Genomic DNA, 24,910 nt, shown 5'->3' on the forward strand with positions numbered 1-24,910 from the left:
GTAGGCCCACTGCACATTACACACGTCATACGCTATGCCACACATGACCGAACAAACCTATACAAGCTCACAATGCATCGCATCGTGACACATTGTGAGCTCGCCGATCAGCTATTGTCATTGTGCGACGGTGTCATGTATTTAATAACAAACCACTGCAGAAGAAAAAAGTGTACAAAGATAGAACGTTTCCATCGGACCGCGGCATCCTTGGTTTGTTTGCGTTTCAGTCGGGTGGGCTGCGAGGGTCCACTCAGCATTGTGCTGCTCCAAGTGCTTTATATTTCCCTTTCCTGAGCTCCATCACCACTGTGCGGTGTGAAAACAGAGGGAAGCCCCGCTCAACGGGGTTAATTGTGAATACAGCAAGAGACAACACCCGCATGTGACCTTTGAACCCACAGTCGTGCCTCTTCAGAGGAGGACATGCGCGGCTGGCGGGAAAGTAGACTATTTGCTGACACAGATGCCCTTGAGCAAGGCTCTGAACCGCCAAGTTGCTCCAGGCAACCTTAGTGCTCTGACACATCTCTGATGAGATGCATGTGTGTGTGTGTGTGTGTGTGTGTGTGTGTGTGTGTGTGTGTGTGTGTGTGTGTGTGTGTGTGTGTGTGTGTGTCTAGGAATGTAGAGAGATTTCAGTCTCTCTGAATGAACTAGCAATGACGTTAGTCTTTGCCAATCTTGGCATACAGTGACAGGCAGAGATTTAGGCCAAATATAACACATGTAATGACAAAACAGAAGGCCCCATTTAGACTGCAGTCACATCAGTCAAATCCGATTCTAATCTGATTTATTTCTCCAATCTGATCTTTTGGCCCGTCCGTTCACATTATATTGCAAATGACCAGATCGGATATGTCACATATCTACTGTATGTGGTCAGAATGATATTACACTGGCAGCCAAATCCATCCTGAATCAGATCTGTGCCACATCCAGATTGTGGAATCCGATTTGTTTAAATAAGTCTAAACACAAACAAGTCACAAGTCGATTTAGATCAGGTTACTGCGTTCAGACTGAAACAGATCTCCTGAAATCAGATTTAAATCAGATTTGAAACCACCTCTGAATGTGGCTCAAGTCGCATTCGTAAAAATTGGATTCCATGTGACTTGTTTGTGTTTAGACTTATTTAAACAAATCATATTCCAATCTGGATTTGGCTGCCAGTGCAATGGGGCCTTTGAGACAAGTATTCATACCAAAATACCGGTGAAGCAGCTAGCCCAATGTTCTCAAAGTGAGACCCTCAGGGTTCCTTGAGGGGGTTCCAAATGGACCCTTACAGGTCTGTAACTCTGAGAGTGTGCAAAATGGAACCAAACAGACCATGTTGTGCACTCAAGAATCATGATGGGGGTCCGTTTGAGAAGCACTGAGCTAGACAGTTAGCTACAGGTACCCATCCACCCATCCATCCACCCATCCATCCAGACAGTGACAATTAAACCGTTTGAGAAGCACTGAGCTAGACAGTTAGCTACAGGTACCCATCCATCCAGACAGTGAGACAAACAGACAGGAAATCATCCACAGGAAGCTGCCGCTCCCCCAGCGTGCATCTGTGGCAGGCTGTGGCTAACACAGGTTGACAGGTCGGGGGGAGTCGGGGGGTGCCCGCTAATGAGGCTCCACTGTCCATCCCTGGACCACAGAACATTAAGGGCTGGCTGTGTGACACTGCAACCGCTGCGCTGTCAGCCACGGAGCCTTTGATCCGACAGAGGGACGTGCGGAGAAAGACACACGCAGAGACACATGCACTCACAGGCAAACACACATGCTGTACTGTACTGTACTGTACTGTACTGTACTGTACTGTACTGTACTGTACTGTACTGTACTGTACATACAAAAACGTCTCTTTCAACATGACATCTTTTCATTTGCTTGGTCTGGTCAATGAGGAGAGCCATTTACATGGAAAATGACATTGTCTAAATTGTTCTAATTTTGTTCATATATGTATTGAACAGGACATAATATGTACAGGAAGGATTGTTAATGTCAGTTGTTTTCTTTTTGTTTTGTATAATGTGTCCGGTGGCAAGGCACATAAATAAAAATGTAATTAATTAATTAATTCATTCATTCACTCATTCTACACATAAATAGACTAACCCAACCCTTAAGTGTACAGGCATACGTGCATATCAGGGCTGGCAATCGCAATGTATCTTGCAAAAAGGTTACAAATGAAAAGGCACATGCATGTAACATTTATGAATAGATATGGTACAATACGATACGAGTCACTGAACCAATGGGATTCGATGAGCAATGATACAATTCAACAAGAATCAATATACTGTATCAATCCCAAGCTATAGTGCATGTACTGCACACACATGAATAATCAGGGTGCACAGCTGTATGGCTGCTCATGTGTGCAAGCACTGGCTGATCCCTCACATTCACCCAACACTCCCAAGTTGGCTGCAGTGCTCTGCAATAAACTGACCAATAATCAGATCAACTCTCGAACTGGCCAAAAATAATGCAGACTCACAGTGAAGTTGTATACTTACATTATGCCAAACAGAAAATACACATGTTTTTAAGTCCCTACAATCTTTTCAACCACAAACTTCCCATGTCTAAACATAGCGTCTGACTATTGGGAATGAAAACTGTCGACTATATGTATGTCCACATGCTATTTTCCTCTGTCAGTTTTAAAAATCATAATTCCTGTGTCTAAATGTATTTGCTGTGCGCAACAAAAGGCATGCATGAATGTATTGTGCTGAATCAGCCCTCTGTTATAAGCATCTAGCTGTACAGAATGCGTGTGTGTGTGTGTGTGTGTGTGTGTGTGTGTGTGTGTGTGTGTGTGTGTGTGTGTGTGTGTGTGTGTGTGTGTGTGTGTGTGTGTGTGTGGGTGTGCACTTGCGTGTGTGTGCGTGTGTTTCAAGAGCATGCTTGTGTGTCTGACTCTCTGTATAAGCATGTCCAGAAGTATTCCTCCAAGTCGTTCCAGGAATACCAGATCAGGGTGCCTGTGTGACCATTGTGTTTGACACACGCACTGTGTGGGCCCAGGGAAAATCCTTTTTTAAAAGGCACTGCTGAGCAGGGCCGGGCATGAAACCCAATGTAAGTCTAGGAGTCAACGCTGAGGCGGATTTATACTTACTTACGTGCCAGTGTCGCGCAACAGAAAAGAGCAGACCTACAAGCTCACAAACAGGTCACACTGTGACACGCTTTGAGCATATAGATCGGCTATTTCCGGAGCGCGAGACGCCACACGACCGAGTATAACTCCGGCTTAATGATTTTCAATGGGAGGACTGTGTAACGTGGTTATAGTCCTGGATGTGAGGTTGGCCATATGGTGGAGGGGCCGAGAGCTTTTAAAGGTAACTGTATCCCTCCGTTGCTGTTTCTACACTGACATTTCTCCTCACGCTGGTCTCCAAGTTTATATTTGATTTAGACCAGAAATTCCCCCAGTCCGGCCGATTCAACGAGGGAATTTTGATTCATAAACATATACGTTACTGAAAGGTAAACGGTGCCCGAAAGCAAATATGCTGTGTTCAGAGTTTTAAAAACTGTGGTTTCATCCCCAGATGACAGATAAGTCAAAGACACAAAGACACAAAGTGGAGATGAAGACGATGCTATACTCTGACGATCCTGTCTGGAAGTGCGTGTGTGTGTGTGTGTGTGTGTGTGTGTGTGTGTGTGTGTGTGTGTGTGTGTGTGTGTGTGTGTGTGTGTGCGTTTGCGCGTGTGTGCGTGTGTGTGTGCATTTGGAAAATTGTGTTTGTTTGCAGTGGCAAACCACAGCAATACCAATGTAGAAATACACTGTTACAAGTAAAAGTCCTGTGTTCAAAATTTTACTTGTGTACAAAAGTAATGGAATCAAAACATAATTAGTAAATTACTGTACCAAAGTATTTCAAAATCTTTCAGAAATTGTTTCCAAACTCACATGTAGTGAGATTGTAAATCAGCTATTTTTGAAAAGCCTACGTGTAATAGGGCATAATTGGTTAATGAATGTTTTGTAATAATAATAATCAAAATCTGCAAAGTGAGTTGTAACTAAAGCTGTCAAATAATTGGAGTAATGTTGGAGTAGTGGAGTAAAAGTATAAAGTATCAAAAAACTAACTTTATTTGTTCAGTGTTAGACACGGCTTTATCCGTACAAGCTGACGCCCTCCGTCAAAACAAGGAGTTCTGGGTAAGAAGGGGGAACTCCAGCTGCAAACAACATCCTGTACATGACTTAGACGACATACCACCACCATAACATGGCATGACAAAACAAATAGAAAAAGCACATGTAATTTGCGCCGATTCCTGAAAGATAAAAATAAGGTTTTCGATTTGGGTTATGTGAGGCAGAAAACGGTATAAAAAAACAAACAAAACATCCTCAAAGAACGAGAAGAAAACAATATTAATATCTATTATCTACACTACAGCATTAAAATCAGTCGTGACTGCAGGAAAACACAGCATGACATTTACACATGACAACACAGAAGCGTCAACACATACAGTACATACACATATAGCACCGATGTCGGGTGGAAACCTTTTTTTCTTTCTTTTTTAATGGAAACCAATAAGCTGTGTATCAACAGATCCAATGTAGTTATTATTTAGTCACAAGCTTGTGTTAATACTTTACATTGGTTAAACTTTACATACAGGGCAATATACTTTGAACTTTGAAACAGGTGTCCCTATTTTGGAAATGCTTTAAACATTTTCAGAATTGTAAATAAACTAAATTGCAAAAATAGCAGATCTACAAGCTGCACAACGCATCATGATGTGACACCTGCATGCATGCTCCCCGTATATAGCCTCACGCTAGCGCCCGCTGCATAAATTCATTAATTTTTATTAGGAGGGAAAACATTTGTTCCCAGGCCTGCTATCTGCATGGAGCGGAATGATTTTCACCTCTGCCACGAGGTGTTGGGCGGACTCATACATCACGCGATTACCCCGAGCAGCGAGCGCGGTCGCCATCATCAGGGAGTGAATTAAAGATGATAGAAGGAGCTATTAATCACCGTGACAAAGCCCCTAATGGAGGTGTGACCCAGCCACTGCTGACGGGACGCCGAGGGGACGCACCCGCGGGACAAATGGAAACATATGTTTACAGAGAAATAACCTACCTGTGGACACAGTCAAGGCCCCACTCCCCCTCCTGCCCGGCACTCTCTGTACCTTTGGGCCGAGGTCTGGCTGCCGTTTACTTTCTCTCTCTTTTTTTGTCATACTTTATCATTTTTTTCCTTTTTCATTCCAAGGCATTTCTCCCTTTTAATATAATTCGTTTCTCCAATCAGTTCCACCTACAGCATCACTGTCGCCACTGTTTTCTTCACGGAAAGTGAGCCTATCCGTGTAATTGCATTATTGACTTCAGTTATTTCAAATAAAACTACAATGATTAAGAAAAAGATATTTGGGCAAAGTTTAAGCTGAGCCCCATTGACTTCAATAATAACATTTAAGTTAAAATATTTCAAAAAGTATATATAAAACATCATGTGGATGGAAACACAAACAAACACAGAAGTAAGTTGGTCTACTGGAAATCTGGTTCTGGTCAGTCCAAAGGTTTGCGAGAATAGCTCTGGAAGAACACACAGACACGCATAGACCCCCACTATATAGACGGGTTTAAACTGTAGGGTAGTGGTTCTCCAAGTGGGGTCCAGGTGTTCGTTGCGGAAGTTGAGGCGATAAAAAATGGACCCTAACTGGCCTGTGACTCTGCGTGGAACCAAAAATGGATCCATTTACACTCTCAGAGTTATGGGGGTCCTTGAAATAAATAAATAAAAGTTTGAGAAGCACTACCGTAGGGCATGCAATATAAGGACATTATTCATCTAGCTAGGCTGGACCCGATTCACACATCAGCAGCTTCCAGCCAGTCACTGAGCTCTGTGTGATTGATGGGGGGGGTCTTAGCTCATGAAATATGGAAATGAACTTCTCACCTTTAGGGGGCAGGTCTCGTGCTTATCGCCAGACGTCGTTTGTTGCCTGTGATAACAGACAGAGTGGGCGGGGGGGCGTGTAACCTCGAGGTACAGGTCATATGTAATCACACATGATCCCCGCCATCAGTCACCATCCAAATTCCCCCCAACAACCGTCTTCCCCCCCACTTCCTCCCTCATTCCTCCATTTTTCTTCGCCATCCTTTTCCACTGCGAGCAGCGTCGGAAACACAAAATATAAGTCTGTGCACTATAGTTTCCAGAAGGTGGCATGCAGCATTTCCTGTTCCGTTTCAGATTCTCAAAGCTTCATTTGATTGGCAGCAAAATTTGAACCGGAAACACATTATGTGATTCTCACCATGCATGTTAAGAGTCGCTCCCTGTGTTTTAACCATATTCTGCTTTGTTGACCGGGGTCCCCCAGGGGATCTCCCCCCCCCAAATCTCTTCGCTGAAAATAGCTGATCTATGAGCCAGTTCAATCTCCGGCTCCCTCTTGCGTTAGTGTCGCAGTGTCCTTGAGCAAGACACCGAACCCCATTTTGCTCCCGATGTGCCGGTGGCTGCCTTGCGTGGTTTCCTCCGACATCGGAGTGTGAATGTGTGTGAGAATGTAATGCACACTGTAAAGCGCTTTGGGTAAAGGCACTATATGAATGCACCATTTACCATTACCATTTACACAAGCCATTTAACATTTACACAAACAAAGAGACCATAACATACAGCAGCAGACAGTAGAAAGGTCAGCACGCTTTCTGCGCTGTTGCCGCCTCAAACACAACTATATAACTTGCGTGACACGCATGATAAATGCATGCTGAGGCGATATGGTCACAATGGCTACCACTGTATGAGTTCCCCATGAATGGAAGGAAATGCAAGGATGGAATGAGAAGCACGGGAATGATGCAACCCACTTCCTTCATGTTTTTGGAGGGGAGAAGAAATCTGGCTATTCTCCTATTCTTGCAAGTTGAGCGCCTCAAACTCTATTTGTATTGTGAGCCGTGAGGATAATTAAGCGGGACACTCCAGTGTAGTTTACATAATGATCACATACTACTGCCTCGAAACAAAGGAGCACCACAAACACCTCAATTATCATTCACTCGGTCGTGTTCAATGCTTGGCCAATTATTGCCAATCAGTCTGTTGGTTTGCTAAGTGCTGTTAATTACAGTGCTTTGGTTTGTGCCTGGGTTTCCTCAGTGGGGTGTGCACACAGGGAGCATCTGGAACCCCATGCAAGGTGGTGAGCTTCCTAATTAACTGTGTCTTTGTGCTTAATGATGGCATTGGCACTGTTTGTTTGAGCATTTTCCTCAGTCTCCGAGTGCATCAGTGTGAGTGGTGGTGGGGCTGACTGATACAGGCCGGCCCGGAGCACAGTGACACAAATATTTTCATTGCTTTAATATTTGTAAAACTCACAGGCACGCTTTCACTTTCAAAATGTTTAAAGATGGAGTGCCACCATTTTTTTCCACCCTAAAACATGATCATCAGGTATTATTACAATATAAGGGGGAAGACCTTTTTCCAAAAAGTGTACAGTATTTGTTAAAATCATGCTTTTATGTGGACACGCCCACCAGTTCATTAAGTATGCCTGGTTTGCCTGGTGGGTGGTGATGGGTGGTGATCCACCGGAACTAAAGCCGCACCCACAGCTGTAGTTGTATGATAAATGGGGAGGGGTTAGGGGAGGGGCTGATAGTGTGGTGTCACTATATTACTGTTTACTTCATTGGCCCGTTTGACTGTCAATAGTTCAGCCTCCAGGAAGAAAAACTAAATACAAAGTCAATACACAATTGCACATAAAAACAACTCCAGGGTGTCAAATTAAGTACTGTCACCTCAGACACATGAAAAACTGGAAAAATACAAAAATTGTGGCACTCCATCTTTAAAACAGCAATGCGGCGCGTTGTGAGCTTATAGATCGGCACATTTTTTCTACTTTTGTGTGATATAGTCTTGATGAAAAAAAAGAAAAGAAAAAAACAGTTACATTTTTTTTCTGCCAGACAGCGAATATATTGTTGCTGTCAGGCAGAAACCTCTTATCTCTATATTTTTACTCTTTGTGTTTTTTCATAATTTAATGCCCAATATCATACTAAAGCATCATATCACACAAAAGCATCAAAATTATACAGATCTGCAAGCCTGATTCTGCGACGCGTTTCAAGCTTGTCGATACTTTTGCTGTTTTTAAATTGAATCCTGAAAAGTAAATTGTTTTCGACATATGACCTTTCCACCCATCAGAGACCATGTACCATACATTTACATTCACTCATGGTGTTGTGTACTCTTATGTCTTAGCAGCCATAGTTTGCTGATTATTCTTTAAATAAGATTGAAGTTCATGAAACGACAATTCCTCTCACATCCAACTCTACAGGAGAACGTCAATACACACCGTAGTGTAAATTATTCACATAATACTATGAATTATTTGTCCCTCAGTGTGATGAAGAGAGGCCATTTACAGCTACACATCCTGTGACCTTGTTGTAGGTCAGTCACAACAAGAGTTTGTAAACCCAAATAGCACAAACAAATGAACACGCACGCAAGCACGCACGCACGCACGCACGCACACACGCACACACGCACGCACACACAAACGCACGCACTGCATTGGGGCACTTAACATATTCTTAATTAATGAGAGCATCGCCTGTGTGTTTCTTCAGTGTGTTTAGCAACTATACCTCCTCGTTCCGAATGGAAAACACTCAATTACGAGCCCTGGGCCGAATGACCAATTAACAACAAACAACAAACTGAAACTTAAAGCCTCTCTCACACACACACACACTCTCAATTAATTAGCGTTAGTTGTGATTAATAATGAGGGTCTTTTAATGGTAAATGTGAGGCAGCGGTGGCAGCCTGACACAACAAAGGCGTCTGTGCAGACAGCAGAATTTATGCGGGGAGGCTGCCGGGGGATTTTAGCATGTTCCTCACAGGCCTGACAAATGGCCTATTAATTATCTAATGTTGTCTGACAACAGGCGCTTGATAAAGATGTATGTTTGGACGAGGCGGCGAGGGGACGACGACAGGAGGAGACAAAGTGAGAGAGAGAGAGAGAGAGGGAGACGGAGAGAGAGGGAGTGTGCATGTGTGTGAGCGTGCGTGTGCATGCGTGCATGCGCGTGCGTGTGTGTGTGTGTGTGTGTGCAGAAGAGATGAGGAAATAAGACTATAAGCGAGGGAGAGGGGGGTTACTTGCATATTATACTAGATGATAAGGTTCACTTCTCTCTCTCGCGCACGCACGCACGCACACACACACACACACACACACACACACACACACACACACACACACACACACAACACACACACACACACACACACACACACACACACACACACACACACACACACACACACACACACACACACACCACACACACACACACACACACACACACACCCGGCTTCTCAAACCACAATTGATATGGTTAATGAGAAGGTGGAGGCTTCTCCACATCAACCCAACCACTTTATACAGTAGCCTATCATTAAGTCCCCACGCTGTTAAATACCGACTGTCAATTCAACTCTGAGAGTGGCCACAGGTCCATTTGGTTCCATTTGCTCACTCTCAAGAGTTACAAAGGGATGGGATATTACAGTGTAATGGCAGGGAGCATATCGTTGCCAGTGCTGGAAAAGTTACTCTAAAACGGTAATAGCTAACATATTACTAGTTACTTACAAATATTTTTTTACTTATTACTCCCTGCCAAAAGTAACGTATTACTTATTACTTTACTCATTACTCCACCCCCCCCCAAAAAAAAGTTGTACTTTGCATTTTCAACATAATAGTCCTCCCCCCTTTCTGCATCCTACATTGGAAAATTCTCAATGTTTATTTAACTCTGAAGAGTGTATATATCATGATACATCATAATTGTACACTCATTTGAATTAAATGAACACTAAGACATTTACTGTGTATGAATTCATACATTTCAGACTAAATGAAAACCACAACTGCAGGGCTCAAAATGATAATGAAACACAATCTCTGTCTCCCTCCATTTAGTCTCTTGCAGTCTGACTCGAGTCTCACACTATACCCAGTTTGTTCCGCGTTCCGGGCGGTTTAAGGTCCAACATTCTGCATCCGATACTTCACACTTACAGACGAGTGCACATCGTTTCCGTATCCGCTGTAGAGTCTATGGGCTCCATTTTCGTCACCGCTATAAACCCCTTATCCCTAAACTTCTTTGCCATTTTATTTTTACTATTTTGCAAAACATTTTTGAATAGTTAAAATGGCCAGTCTACAAGCTCACAACGTGTCAGCAGCCTGTAAAGTAACTCTATCCCCACCAAGGCTCGTGAAAATATTTTTGAAAAACAGTAAATGTAATATTATTACTGAATTGTGAAAGTAACTAGTTAATTTACGAGTTACTGGAAAAAAGTAATAATATTACTGAAAGTAATAAGTTACTATTTTCCAACACCGATCGTTGCTGTCGGGTGAAAACCTCATACGTCCAAAACTGTTTTCCCGGATTTGAATTAAAAAGTAGAAATTTTGAGCTAGCAGATGTGCTGTTTTTGCTACTGCACTTTTTGTATGACACCATAAAAGAAACATAACAAGTTGAAATAGGGGAGATACGGTACAATGTGACAGCGACTATACGGACCTCTCCTTCTCTCTCTCTTCTCTCTCTCTTTCTGACCCAGTCCCGTTCTCTTCCTGTCTCCCTCTTTTTATCTCCCTCTCTCCAGCCCCCCCCCCCCCCCCCCCCACCCCCACACCCACGACTCCAATTTGCAGAGTTTATCTTCAACCTGCGCTCTGACAGCCCGCTCCTAAGTGGGAGAACGCTGGTTGCCAAATGATCTTTTATGATTGTTTTAGGCCTAATGAGATAGGATCCCAGTCGGACGCTAACTCACCGGCCTGTCAGGGGAGGGGGGGGGAGGGGGGGGTTACACACACACCAAATACTACCCTGAGCCCCCTTACGTCTTACGTCAGCCAGGAGGGGGGCTTAAAGGGCCAGGGAGCATCAGACACTGAACTGACCCCCAGGTCACAGAGGGGACACACACACAAAGTGTCCCATCAGTGTGTGTGTTGGTTGGTTGGTTGGTTGGTTGGTCGGGCATGTGAAATCACGTGACATCATCAGAGATGGAGCATGTGACATCATCAGGGATGGAGACTTAGCGTATATATTAATAGAGACTGCACCGGATTTCTCCTCCCATCCAAGTTGCTCAAAAGCACATGAGGTGATTTCACTCCTCCTTCTGGGTAGGAACAGAGTGCCAAATGGCATTGATCACGCCTCCAGGTCTTAAGTTAAGTAATAAGACCTGGTACTTAAGACACGCAAAATACAGCCCATAGAGTTCACGTGTCATGCCCCAATAACATGAACGTGCTGCAATGATAGTCAACGGACCAGTGCTGGCTCGAGCTGCAATGCAAAATCCATTTAGCCCTGAGGCTAAATGGACCTCCCGGTGCCGTCTCTATTAATATATACTCTAAGGATGGAGATCCCTAATGTCATCATTAAGCCCATAATGGAGATCCCTGATGTCATCAATATTGGCCAGCATTTCTACATCTGACCTCAAACCTCAAACCCTTAGATATCCATATTTGGAGGTGACCTGTTCTGACATTCATCCTTCCCCTCCATCCTTCCTCTTTGATGTCTCCCTTTTGACTGATACCTGTCCATTTAAACTCTAGACTCTAAACTCTAGAGTTCTCAACAAGCCCGGAAATTAAGATCTACCCCCCCATGCTAAAGCACCAGCGCTCGCACAGCTAGTCTACTGTCACAACCTCGCTCTTTAGGGCGAGGTTGCTTCTCAATGTCATTCAAAAAAGTGAAAAAATGTCCCAATGTGCACCGTTGTGCAACAAAATACTCGTGTCTCTGTCAGGTGGAAACCTCATTATTATCCAAAACTGATATCAGGATCAAATTAAAAAATAACAAAAGTAATATGGAGAGAAGAGGTTTCTGCCCAACAGCAACGATATACAAATTGAAAAACACACGCATTTTTATATTATTTGATGAAGTTATTGATGAAGTTATCAGAAAATAATCACTGCAGTGGCAGGCCTACACTGTTAGGCCATATCAGTGAGGAATAGTCTACGTGTGTGTGTGTGTGTGTGTGTGTGTGTGTGTGTGTGTGTGTGTGTGTGTGTGTGTGTGTGTGTGTGTGTGTGTGCGCGCGCACAGGCGTGTGCGCGCGCACAGGCGTGTGTGCTGCGTGCGTGCCATCAATCAAACCCCTTTAATCAATATTTTACACGTTGGCAATTAAAAAAATAGCAGATCTACAAGCTTATATATACCTATCTTTATATTTTCTGGCACTAAACATTCCACAGCCAAATACATAAATTTAGGGGTTCTTGGCACAACATTTTTTTGAGAACTGCTGCTCTAAACATTATGAGATGTAATGAAATTAACACGCCTCTCTCTTCCATTGCTAAATGCCAGCGGGCCCTAATATAATTATGCCTCACAGTTGTCTACATTGAGAAATTGATCCCTTTGATGAAATGTGAGTGAGGCAGGTCTGGGCGGCCGGTGCAGGGGGAGACATATATCGTCACAGTCGGGGCAGAAACCTCTATCTCCATATTTCAAATGTCACGTAAATCTTCATCATCCAAGAGTGTCCCACAGAAGTAGTGGAACTAGTAGATCTACAAGCTTGTAGATCTGCTATACTTTCAAAAATATATACCGTAATACTACTATTACTACTACAAATAATAACAATAAATAAACGGTTTTGAACATACAAGGTTACCACCGGACAGCGGCCATATTCAGAGCGGTCCCTGCCAGACCAACATCCCCCCCCCCCCCCTCATAGATGGCCCCCTGGGTACATGCGTCGCCAACCACAGCCACAGCCCCAGTCATTAAAAGAAATGATAGCATATGTGCTTTGTTTAACTTTGATGTCCTCATAATGCATTACACAATTAGATTGATTTGACAATTTCCATTATGCTTGATAAAATATTTATGCAGGCCCGAGGATGGGAGCTCTTATCAAAGTGGGGACTGGTCCATGGCACAGATGGGAGCTCTGGTGTGGAGCCAGCGGGGGCCATCATTCAGTCAGTGCCGGGGTGAGATGGATATAGGTGGTAAATACTTGACACGCGGGGAAAACGGCATTATGACTGTAAAAGATGCTATGTGTAACGTAGATATCTCAGATGCTCGCCTGTCCCTGACACGTGCACTGTTCCATGTATTTTCTCCTTGCCCAACCCTTCTCTTTTCTGAAGAGCTTGCCACAAAAACTAATTTCACACACTTCCTTACACCTGTAAACCTGTGATATGATAATAAAGTTGTATAGTTGTATAGTATATATAGTAGTAATAATAATAGTACGTGTGTCATGAGCACATCCACGCAGAAGGTGAAAGTTATACTCAGCGTTAAAATGTTTTTTCGTAACAAGGTAGATTTTTCACCACAAAAGGCATCAACCTGCAAGATTGAGATATGATATCCACAAATAGTTTTTAAAGTGACACTCACATGCACGCACACACACACACACACACACACACACACACACACACACACACACACACACACACACACACACACACACACACACACACACACACACACACACACACACACACACACACAATGTCGCTCAAGTGGTTAATAGCCAATTACTAGCTGGTTTATAGGGCACTGTTATTTGTGCTAAGGGTTATAATAATAACGTGTCATGATGTGTCATATCGTGCTCCTGCTCCCCTAGATAGATAGATAGATAGATAGATAGATAGATAGATAGATAGATAGATAGATAGATAGATAGATAGATAGATAGATAGATAGATAGATAGATAGATAGATAGATAGATAGATAGATAGATAGATCTTTATTGTCATTGCAACAAGTACAACAAAATTAAAAGTGCCAACCAATCAGTGCATTATAACTAGCTATAAAAAAAACTATAAAAGCTAATACAACAAAACACAACACATAGCCATACTTCTTGTTATTGCACAAATCCCTATTTCACGACATATATTGCACAGTGCACCCTTTTATTGCACCCTGTTATTGCACAAAACCCTGATTGTACTACACAAAAAACATGTAACATGTAACGAATCATTTCTTAGCAGCATTTAGTGTGGCTACCGCTGTGGGATCGAAACTCTGTCTGTTGGTCCCTGACTTGAGCACTCTGTACCGTCTACCTGACGGCAACCGTTCAAACAGTGAGTGACCGGGTGAGAACTGTCCTTTATAATGTTCTGTGTTTTTTTGAGACTCGTTGTGATTCCAGTACCCCCAATGTCATGGACCTCTTGGTTCAATCTTTTCATTATACTGTACCTCCTACTAAATACAACATATTGAATCATACCACTGGTGTCTCCTTCATGTCTCCTACTAAATACAACACATTGAATCATACCACTGGTGTCTCCTTCATGTCTCCTACTAAATACAACACATTGAATCATACCACTGGTGTCTCCTTCATGTCTCCTACTAAATACAACACATTGAATCATACCACTGGTGTCTCCTTCATGTCTCCTACTAAATACAACACATTGAATCATACCACTGGGTGTTTTCCTTCATGTCTCCTACTAAATACAACACATTTAATCAGACCACTGGTGTCTCCTTCATGTCTCCTACTAAATAGTAAATACAACACATTGAATCATACCACTGGTGTTTCCTTCATGTCGTCTCTCTCACTTTCTCGCAGACCACCTGCCGGTTTCTTCCCATCACAAAAAGTCTCCCCTTTTCTTTCTCCCCTCTTCCGTCTCCCTTCTCCACCCATCCCTGGTTTACCACCCCCCCCCCCCCCCCCCCCTCTCTCGCCACCCTCCCTCCCTCTTGCTCCCTTCCATCCATCCATCCACAGAACCTCTCACGGCGCATAGCCGCCCCACATCCATCACAGCCCAGAAATTTAAGGAGCCAAATTGGCCTCATCTGTCTCAATGCTGGATGCAGATGGAGTTTGTTCTGCTGGGGGGACGTGCAGTTAGTCACCCCTGTTGCCCCCGCCCCGACAATCTCCTGCCTTAAGCCAAGTCAAGCCCGCGCCAGCCTTCGCACTACGCGGCCACACTCAGCTATTATAGGCCAGCTGGTGGGGATGGAGAGAGTGACCACCGCCACTGACCACATGCACAGACTCCCCGCTGCACTCCATTCTCCCTCAATCACCAGCTCCTTTCTGCTTTTCATTTCCATTTCATTATTGTTATTTGTTTTTCTCTCTCTCTCTCTCTCTCTTCTCTCTCTCTCTCTCTCTCTCTCTCTCTCTCTCTCTCTCTCTCTCTCTCTCTCTCTCTCTCTCTTCTCTCTCTCTCTCTCTCTCTCTCTCTCTCTCTCTCTCTCTCTCTCTCTCTCTCTCTCTCTCTCTCTCTCTCTCTCTCTCTCTCTCTCTCTCTCTCTCTCTCTCATATATGTAGGCACATGCACACATACACATGCAAGAGCATGTACGCACAAACGCACACACACACATATTACAGTACAGTGTGTGTGTATATTATGCACTCACAGTGCAGTGGTGACCACAGTCGTGTCCCTTGCAGGCTGCAGTGCCGCTCCACCAGCAGGGCCAGCGCTGGCTCGTTAATAAAGGCCCCTAAATGAGGCGGCATGCATAAAACATGAAGGCTGCGCGGTGCCGTAATGAACTGCTGCTCCATAATTGCATCTCGGAGCCGTAAAATGAAGACAAAATATTTGAAGAGGGATCCTGTCACCTCTCTGCAGACGCAACACTAATCACAGGCATTCCGCAGTGCCCTCGGGGTCTCGCTCTGACAGAGAGCAGGGGCTAAACACCCAGGGCGGGGACATTGGCAACACCCTCCCACTAATGGAACATAATTGAATAATTGCTGATTAGAAAATAGAGGGGCAGTCGAGCAGTAATGGTACAACAGTGTCCAGTGTGTTCTCTGAAATGATGCCAACATGGCAAAGTGGTATGGCTGGCAAATACTATACTACTACTACTACTACTACTAATACTACTACTAATAATAATATGAATAATATGAATAATATGAATAATATGAATAATACATTATAAATAATACAATATAAATAATACATTAATAATACTAAATACGAGATATATTCGTATATGAAATGATGTCCTTGAGGTGACTATAGGTGAGGGACGGGACGATACAAAAACAGGTAGCAGAAAGTTGCAAAAACAATACAATCTGCATCTACCTCTGAAAGCCAAAGGTGAGGACACAATTACATGCCTACAGCGTGCACGCACGCACACACGCACGCACAAACGCACGCACGCACGCGCAGTCCTGGATGAGAGATTGGAGTCCCACCCAGGGGTGTCACCCAGACAGTTAGAGAGTAGCCGTGGTGACAGGGCGGCCACACTGACATAATGAAGGTGCTGCTGCTGTCACCAGGGGTCAGTGGTGATCACACCGGCCGGCTGGGGGGGACAGGGACGCACATAATGAATCCCACCGATGACAAATGGCCCTCAGCTCCGGGCTGAGGGATCTGACAAACTCAGGCCCATCACACGGACTGCACATCACACACGCACAACGTAGACACTCACGCACACACGCATGCATGCTTTTACACAAACCGACAACTATGGACAAGCAAGTATTATCACCGACACATGCTACAGTCACATCACACGCTTGCGCACTGCGCACGCGGCGCGCACATGCATGCATCGCACACACACACATTGACACAACACCAGATTTCAGGGAGTGAAACCAAATGCCCAATATACTGATAATAGTTACTAATTCAACTAATAGTCAGTGAAAGTTCTATCATTTTAATATGCCACCAAAAAGGAAGGTCAAACATACTGCTGGCCAACAAACTTCTGCTGCTCCGCTCGATGTCGGCGTACCGCACATCCAACATAGCAGACCTACAATCTCACAACACGTTGCGGATGCAAACTTTGCAAAGTGCCGTGCGTTTGTAGGTCTGCTATTTTCTGAATGCGTATATATCAGGCTTTAATCTACCTCTGATGGCCCCCTCCCTGCCTCAGCCTGTTCTCAGTCTATAACAAGAGTATGTTGTAAATAACTATACCCCTGGCTCTGCTTCTCTTTCTGCCTCTGATGTTCTATTAGGCCTATACAGTACAGATACAGATCCGTTATTTATACTATTTATATGGTAGATAACTTCCTGAATACTATATTCTTTGAATTTGAATGTTTATGTCCTGATGACATTGTAGTTTTCTTTCTCAACATAAAACACAAATCATAACCATATGAGAGTAAAATCCACCTGTGGGTCCCATGGGGATTATTACATTGAAAACGGTCCTTTAATACCAAGTAAAATCCATATTGTTTTCATTTAACTCTCAAGATTGTATAAATGGTGGTCAGAATGACCCTAGCTATACACACGGCTCTTCCATTTGACCACTTAGATAGGCTACGTTTTACCATTTTATATAAAATATCAAATTGCCGATCTACACCTCATAACATATACTGTAGATAGGCTAATATGCAACTTTGTAAATTGTGTACATTTCATCTTTGTTTTGCCTATAGGCTAATGTTATGCCCAAAATTGGGACATCAGGTTGAATTAATTTGTTTGGTGGCCTACAGACTCTACACAACACCGCTACAAAGTCCTTTCTGCTGTGCTGTGGTCAGTCCGATTAATTTAATTAATCCTTTTCTCTCACCTCTAGCAGCCACTTCAAACTGCTGTAAAAGGCTCTTTGTGGACAGCATTGCAGCCATATAGTGACAGGTCAGAGGTTATCAAAACTGGCATTGTTTACCTCACACAATGGCCTCATGAATTGAAAAGCTCCCCCCTCTCTCTCTACTCGCTCCTGGATCAACCAGGGGTGGATAGTAATCCAGTACATTTACTTGAGTACTGCATGTACTTAAGTACATTTTGGGAGTTTTTCTTTTTTTTAGATAATTAATAATAATTGAGATAATTTCTGAAAATGTACTTTGTCATGTAATTATACTTTTAAATACCTGAGTATTTACTTGAGTATTTATCCACCACACCGTTTCTAACTTTCTGTAATGGAAACCATGAAGTTATGAAAAACAACATGCCGTGGCCTCCCAAAAATTGCCTTTGAGTTGTTTCCATATAGGCCTGACAAGACTTTACAAAAAAAAAATCTAAATTAAATCAGAGAGGAGGTCTGTACAGTAACCAAAGACAAACTAACTATCGGACAGCAGGAGCATTTTAATGTGAAAAGCTGACCACCTACGACCAACCTGACATCCTCTATTTCGTATTTTCAGACACAGATGGGTTTTGTCTGAGGGACGCTTTCCCACTGGCCTCCAGCGCTACCATAGCAGCAGCAGGCCAATTCCACCTTAACTTTGTTACGGAACTTGTTACATACAATAACGTCTGAGGGCACAGAGACTTTCCAAACCACACTAGGATATATGAAATATGGGCCCGGGGCATGGAGAGGATGTTTGCTTAGTGATTGTTGAAAACGCTCGGCCTTTCAGCCCCGTCCCCTGTGCAACAAAACACCCCTGAGTGCAGCCAAGCTGCATGCTATTTGTTATGGATGTCAATTTCCCTGTTTAGAGGGTTATGTAACTATACAGTTGGGTTGTAGCGTGGTAGCGCAGACTGTCTCTCTGACATGCTAAGCTCTTGCGGTGAAGCCTTACGGGAACAGTGAGGGTCATTGTGTGGGACTCTGTGTGGACAATCGCTTTGAATGCACTCAGGCCTCAGTCAGTCGTGTCACTGTCAATGTGATTTTTAAGCATGATGCGATCACCCGGACCCAATGTTGTTGAGACGCGCAGCCTGAAAGCGGCACTCATGCATCTCCCGTGGCTGCACTTATTCGAATCCGTGTTTGCAGTTTGTTTCATGGATTCTTTCCTCTCGTCAGATTTCACGGTTTCATTAAATCCAGACTGCACCGAATTCTGATCACATTGTGGGTCTATAATCCTTGCCAAGGTCGCCATGTTGGAGATACAGGCAGCAATGGCAAGGAAAATCACCTGTCACTTAACCAATTAAACGCTATATTTTGTTACCAGGGTCCCCCAGGGGTCTATACGTCCCCTGCTTTTTTTTTTGCTCCACACCAAATCTCTTTGCTGATAATAGCACATCTAGGTCTACAGATTAACGCCTTTTGTGAGCTTGTAGATCTTTCTATTTGCGCTGAATATATTCACATATTATGACCAGAATAGACAAGCTAGGGTTCAAGTGGTTAATGTGCAATGGTATAATTGCATTCAATTCTGTTTATTTTATTTTTTATTTTTCTGTTGTGGATTTAGTTTCATTTTGGTTTCCTCTTGCTATTTCTGCTATTTATTCTTTAGTTCAGTCAAATGTAATGCGCGGTCTACTGCGTCATACAAGACTATAGCAAGAAGTAATGAAAATAGCCGATCTACAAGCTCAACATGTTGCTAGCTTGCAGATTTCCACCATAAAAAATAAATAAAAAACAATAAAAACTTGTTTTAGTCATACAAGGTTTTCACCCGACAGCGACAACGTGCAACACAACAAGGCTATATGCACTCAAACCGGGACTTTGGGTTGGTGTGTGTGCGTGTGTGTGTGTGCGCGTGTGCGTGCGTGTGTGTGTGTGTGTGTGTGCCCAGAGGTCATCTCTGGGCGGGTGGACACAAATGGAGAGTGACAGCTGCCAAATGACAGTGAGATTGAAGTGGGAATGCAGGGGGACAGTGAGCGAGGGAGAGGAACATGACAGTAACAGCAGCTTAAATTAGACTGCCATCACACACACACACACACACACACACACACACACACACACACACACACACACACACACACACACACACACACACACACACACACACACACACACACACACACACACACACACACACACACACACACACACACACACACACACACACACACACACACACACACACACACACCAGCATCATTGCACCACACCAGGCGGTAAAGGTAGTGGTGTTGTTACAATACCAATCAGCGTGTCATTGAGACAGAGGGGGAGGCTCTCAGAAATCCCCTGCTTCTTTGCCCTAATTCAAACAAACAGGGACTCTAAGCAGAGCCACATGGCCTTCCTTAATGACTGACATTTTGTTTAAGAATCATTCATAATGACCTGGTTTGAATTTAAAACGCTTGGTGTTTGTTTCGCAACGAGCTGCCAATACTCGCCGATGCAGAATTCCAAAGTGCTTGAGTGACTTGAGTCTTTCTGACTTCACCACCCCCATCTCTCTCTCCCGAGTTTCTGTCCCTCTATCGCTCTCTCTTTCTCTCTGTCTCTCACTCTCTCCATCTCTTTCTTCAGCTTTCCTGTTTTGTGCTCATTAATATCCTCCAGTGGGCCAAATTCGGCCCGTTGGGAGTTTTCTCTCTTTCATTTTGACCGTTTTTCATAACCGGTAACCAAAACTTGTTCATTCTTAATAATTAAGGGATCATTGTGTGCTATAGTACAACATGATGTCCATTGTTATGTGCTATGGGTGACCTATATGACCTATAGGACGACAAGGGACATATTTATATTACATTTTGGTGCTTTACTGCTTCATACTGCATTTACGCATTTTTATGTTTGATAGGATAATATCTGTATCTAATAGCCTGACCTTTGGATAGCCACGTTTTCATTCCATTGAATAGACTCATTATCATGGTTGTCATCTTTTGGCCACTAGCTCCCTGGCCTACCAGGAGGTTCTACCATGGTAGAATCACCCACTCCTAACGTTGACACAATGTTAATGCATGTGCTGTCGCCTGTCACGTGACCCGTCATGCAGGTCACAGACGGCATACTTCCAAAACGTGAGCTTGATTTAAGGGCTTGGTCTTTTCTACATACATACAGAATCCCTAAGCTAAGCTAACAAGCTAAACAACAACGCAGTCTTTGTGTCTTTGTGAAAAGAGTAGAGACTTTTTCAGCCTACGGTATCTTATACGTAATTAGTTCTTCTCATTATGATCATTATAAGATTGGGCCATTTCTTTCTACTTTCTTCTTATAAGAGGGAGACAGAGAGAGACAGAGAGAGAGAGAGAGAGAGAGCGAGAGAGAGAGAGAGAGAGAGAGAGAGAGAGAGAGAGAGAGAGAGAGAGAGAGAGAGAGAGAGAGAGAGATAGTCCACTCAAACTGTACAAATTCACCAATTTCCAGCATGCTCATAAGATTGGACCATTTATGTCTACTTGAGACTAAGAGCATCATGATATTCAGCCCGGGACACTATTGGGTGATTGGAGTACAGTGTGGCATGTAATGGGCGGACTGTTGTACTATAAGTTGTACTATATGAAAAACCTGATATTTGTACTTTTACTTTAGATTATTGTACTTTCTCTTATTTAATACATTTTAACACAGATACATTTCTTAAGTTTATTAGTGTGAGCTAATTTAACACTTTGACCCAAGTGATTTTTTTTAAAGGACCACTTTTCAACCCATCATAGGTCCTCACTAATAATCATGAAAAAATGGCGCAATTATTTTCTACTCTGTCTGTGTCTCATAGGAGTGCTGTGGGCAGTTCAGAAACCGTCCTCCAGTGACACCATCGATGGGGAATACAAGCTAATAGAAACTGCAGGCTTTCTAGTCCTGAAAAGTTGCAATGCAAAAATGCAAGCCATCACGATCACGATAATGAAAATCTAAACATTTTTGTAAAAAATATAGTTTAAAAAAGAATCTGCCTAATGATGATGTCACTGGAGGACGGTTTCTGAACTGCCCACAGCCCTCCTATGAGACACAGACTGAGTAGGAAATAATCATGATTATTAGTGAAGACCTATTATATGAAGATAGGTTGAAAAGTGATGAAGTGGTCCTTTAAGGGTGAAGTTAACTCACTAAAGTAAACATATATTTAAAGTAAGATATCTATTCTCTTACTCAAGTATATGGCTTTCAGAAATTACAAAAAGTATTGTATAAACCACATGTCTATTGCAAGGCAGAATTGGGTAGCATCATGGAGCAGTTCATGCAGTTGTACCTCAAGGCGCCACAAATGACCGTAGCACCGCATGGACAACAATATTAATAACATAATACATTTAACCAACCAGTTACATGTGTCTTAATGGTTTCTGGTTAAACCATGAGATTTCTTTTGTCTGGTGGCCCCCGACTTAAAGTAATTTTACAACTGTGGGGGCTGCCTAATCTAGTTGAAACCCCTGCTGTACACGGTACAGTGTACATATTCAGAGTGAGCATAATAGCAGAATTAATGTCAGAATCTGCGCAGAAAGAAGCTGAGCGCTCGTTAAAAGGGCTTATCAGGGGATCTCTTACACTAATGGAGGATTGATGTACATTTGTTAACATATATTGGTTTAAATCATGGATTTCTTTCACCTCACATATTTCCATATTAATTTATTTCTCTGTGTCTCTCTCCCTCTCTCCCTCTCTCGATCTATTTCTTCGGCTTTCCTGTTTTGTGCTCATATCCTCAGTGTTCGAATCATAACATTGAGGACGCCAGTGGGCCAAATTCAGCGTTTTTTTTCTTTCATTTTGACCATTTTTCAGTTAACCAAAACGTGTTCATTCTTAATAATTAAGGGACCATTGTGTGCTATAGTACGCAACATGATGTCACAGGGTTAATGTTAACATGATACGTTAGGATCATGTGTATGGTAGCAAGTTGGTCTTTTCTTTGGACATACAGTATATCCCTAAGCTAAGCTAACAAGCTAAACAACAACGCAAACTTTGTGTCTTTGTGAAAAGAGTAGATACTTCAATGATTTTCAGCCTACGGTATCTTAGAGAGACCATGACTCAAGGGAACAATAATAATTCACCAAACTAAATAATTCACCAATTTTCAGCATGCTCATAAGACCATTTATGTCTACTTTCGGAGAGAGAGAGAGAGAGAGAGAGAGAGAGAGAGAGAGAGAGAGAGAGAGAGAGAGAGAGAAAGAGAGAGAGCACAGAGGCTCTCATGATACATTTCATGAACCATTAGTTGAGAGCATCATGATATTCAGCCCGGGACGCTATTGGGTGATTGGAGTACACTAAAAAATAGGTAGCTACACATTGAGGGAAGATGGCATGTAATAGACGGACTGCACTCACAACTCATGATGTGCTCTTCCCTGTTCATGTGCCACTCTTTTGTTAAGTTGTATTATGAAAAACCTGATATTTGTACTTTTACTTTAGATTATTGTACTTTCAGAGGTTCCAGGGAGTAGACAGGTCCACAAGTATATTTCAGGCTTTTTATTTACCTTGAAAGTGCAGTGCGAGTCAGCGTCCAAAAAATACAAAAAATAAATAATACTGGCCAAGTTCCAAAAAAACAAAACAAACACTTGAAAAACTATATACAATCAAGAGACAAGCAGGAACTGGTAGAAGCTTTTCCCTGGCTGGCAGTTCTCCCCTGTTGTCTCTTACCTAGCCTCAAGTGAGGCTGAACCGCCTCCACCTACAGCAATCCTGCTCTTAAACAGGTGGGGCAAACCATCCTCTAATTAAGTAAGTGGTCATTAGTTAACTCGCTACACGGCTAACTAAGCCTATGAGTAATACTTCCACATCACTATATACATTAAAGGAATACTAGATATACAAACACTCAACTATTTCACAGGTCCAATTCATTTAGAAAACCTAACATAAATATAAAGACCAAACATAATACAGACAAGAACAAACACCCCTCCTCCTCTACAGTACTTGGCACCCTCCAATCTAGAGAGGAGTGCAAGCACTGCAGAGGGGAGACATGTGCCACACATACCAATGAAACTTCAGTGTCAATAAATACAAATAAACATTTCAAACTCTTTCAACCATTGTGTTAATTAATAAAAATGTCATTTGTACAATATATATAAAAAAACGTTACTTCCAGTCCAGCTGTTTGTCCATTGATCAAGTTGACCTAACTGTGTGGTCTGTTTGCAAGGTCCTTGATATTGTCTAAGGGCATGGGCTGCCCCGTGACAAACTACGTTTTAACACCAGATACTTTTCTTAAGTACAATTAGTGTGAGCTAATTTAACACTTTGACCCAAGTGATTGTCTTTAAGGGTGAAGTTAACTTACATAAACATAACTTGCTTACTTTAGTAAGTGTATATATTTAAAGTAAGATAGCTGTTCTCTTACTCAAGTATATGGCTTTCAATTTCAAGTATTGTATAAATCACATAACTTGCAAGGTATAATTGGGTAGCAGTCATGGAGCAGTTCAAGCAGTTGTAACTACCTCAAGGTGTCACAAATGACCATAGCACCATGCACACAAAAATATTAATAATGGCCTGGGCCGTGGCTCAGCGGTCCAGGCACCTTGGCCAGTAGCCCGAGACTGGCATGCAGTGTGCCGCGGGTTCGACTCCCGATCCCGTCGGCCTTCACTGCATGTCACTCCCCCATCTCTCTCCCCATTTCCTGCAGCCTACTGTCTGTCCCTCTATGAAAAATAGAATAAAATAAAGGCGAAAGCCGAAAAAAACAAACATTAAAAGAATATATATTTATAATAACATAATAAATTAACCGTTTAACCAACCAGTTACACGTGTCTTAATGCAGTTTATGGTTAAACCATGAACTTTTTTTTGTCTGGTGGCCCCCGACTTAAAGTAATTTTACAACTGTGGGGGCTGCCTAATCTAGTTGAATAGGCCTACCCCTGCTGTACACGGTACAGTGTACATATTCAGAGTGAGCATATTGCAGAATCAATGTCAGACTCTGCACAGAAAGAAGCTGAGCACTCGTTAAAAGGGCTTATCA

At 42.8% G+C, this 24,910-nt stretch overlaps 1 protein-coding gene across 13 annotated transcripts in view; it reads right to left on the minus strand.

The window, feature by feature from the left end:
* Positions 1–24,910, minus strand: part of mecom (MDS1 and EVI1 complex locus) — a 209,198-nt gene that overhangs the window by 146,239 nt on the left and 38,049 nt on the right. The gene's annotated exons all lie outside the window — the stretch shown is intronic.

This window comes from Protomyctophum parallelum (assembly GCF_964188405.1).
Source record: "Protomyctophum parallelum genome assembly, chromosome: 9".
Taxonomy (NCBI): domain Eukaryota; kingdom Metazoa; phylum Chordata; class Actinopteri; order Myctophiformes; family Myctophidae; genus Protomyctophum; species Protomyctophum parallelum.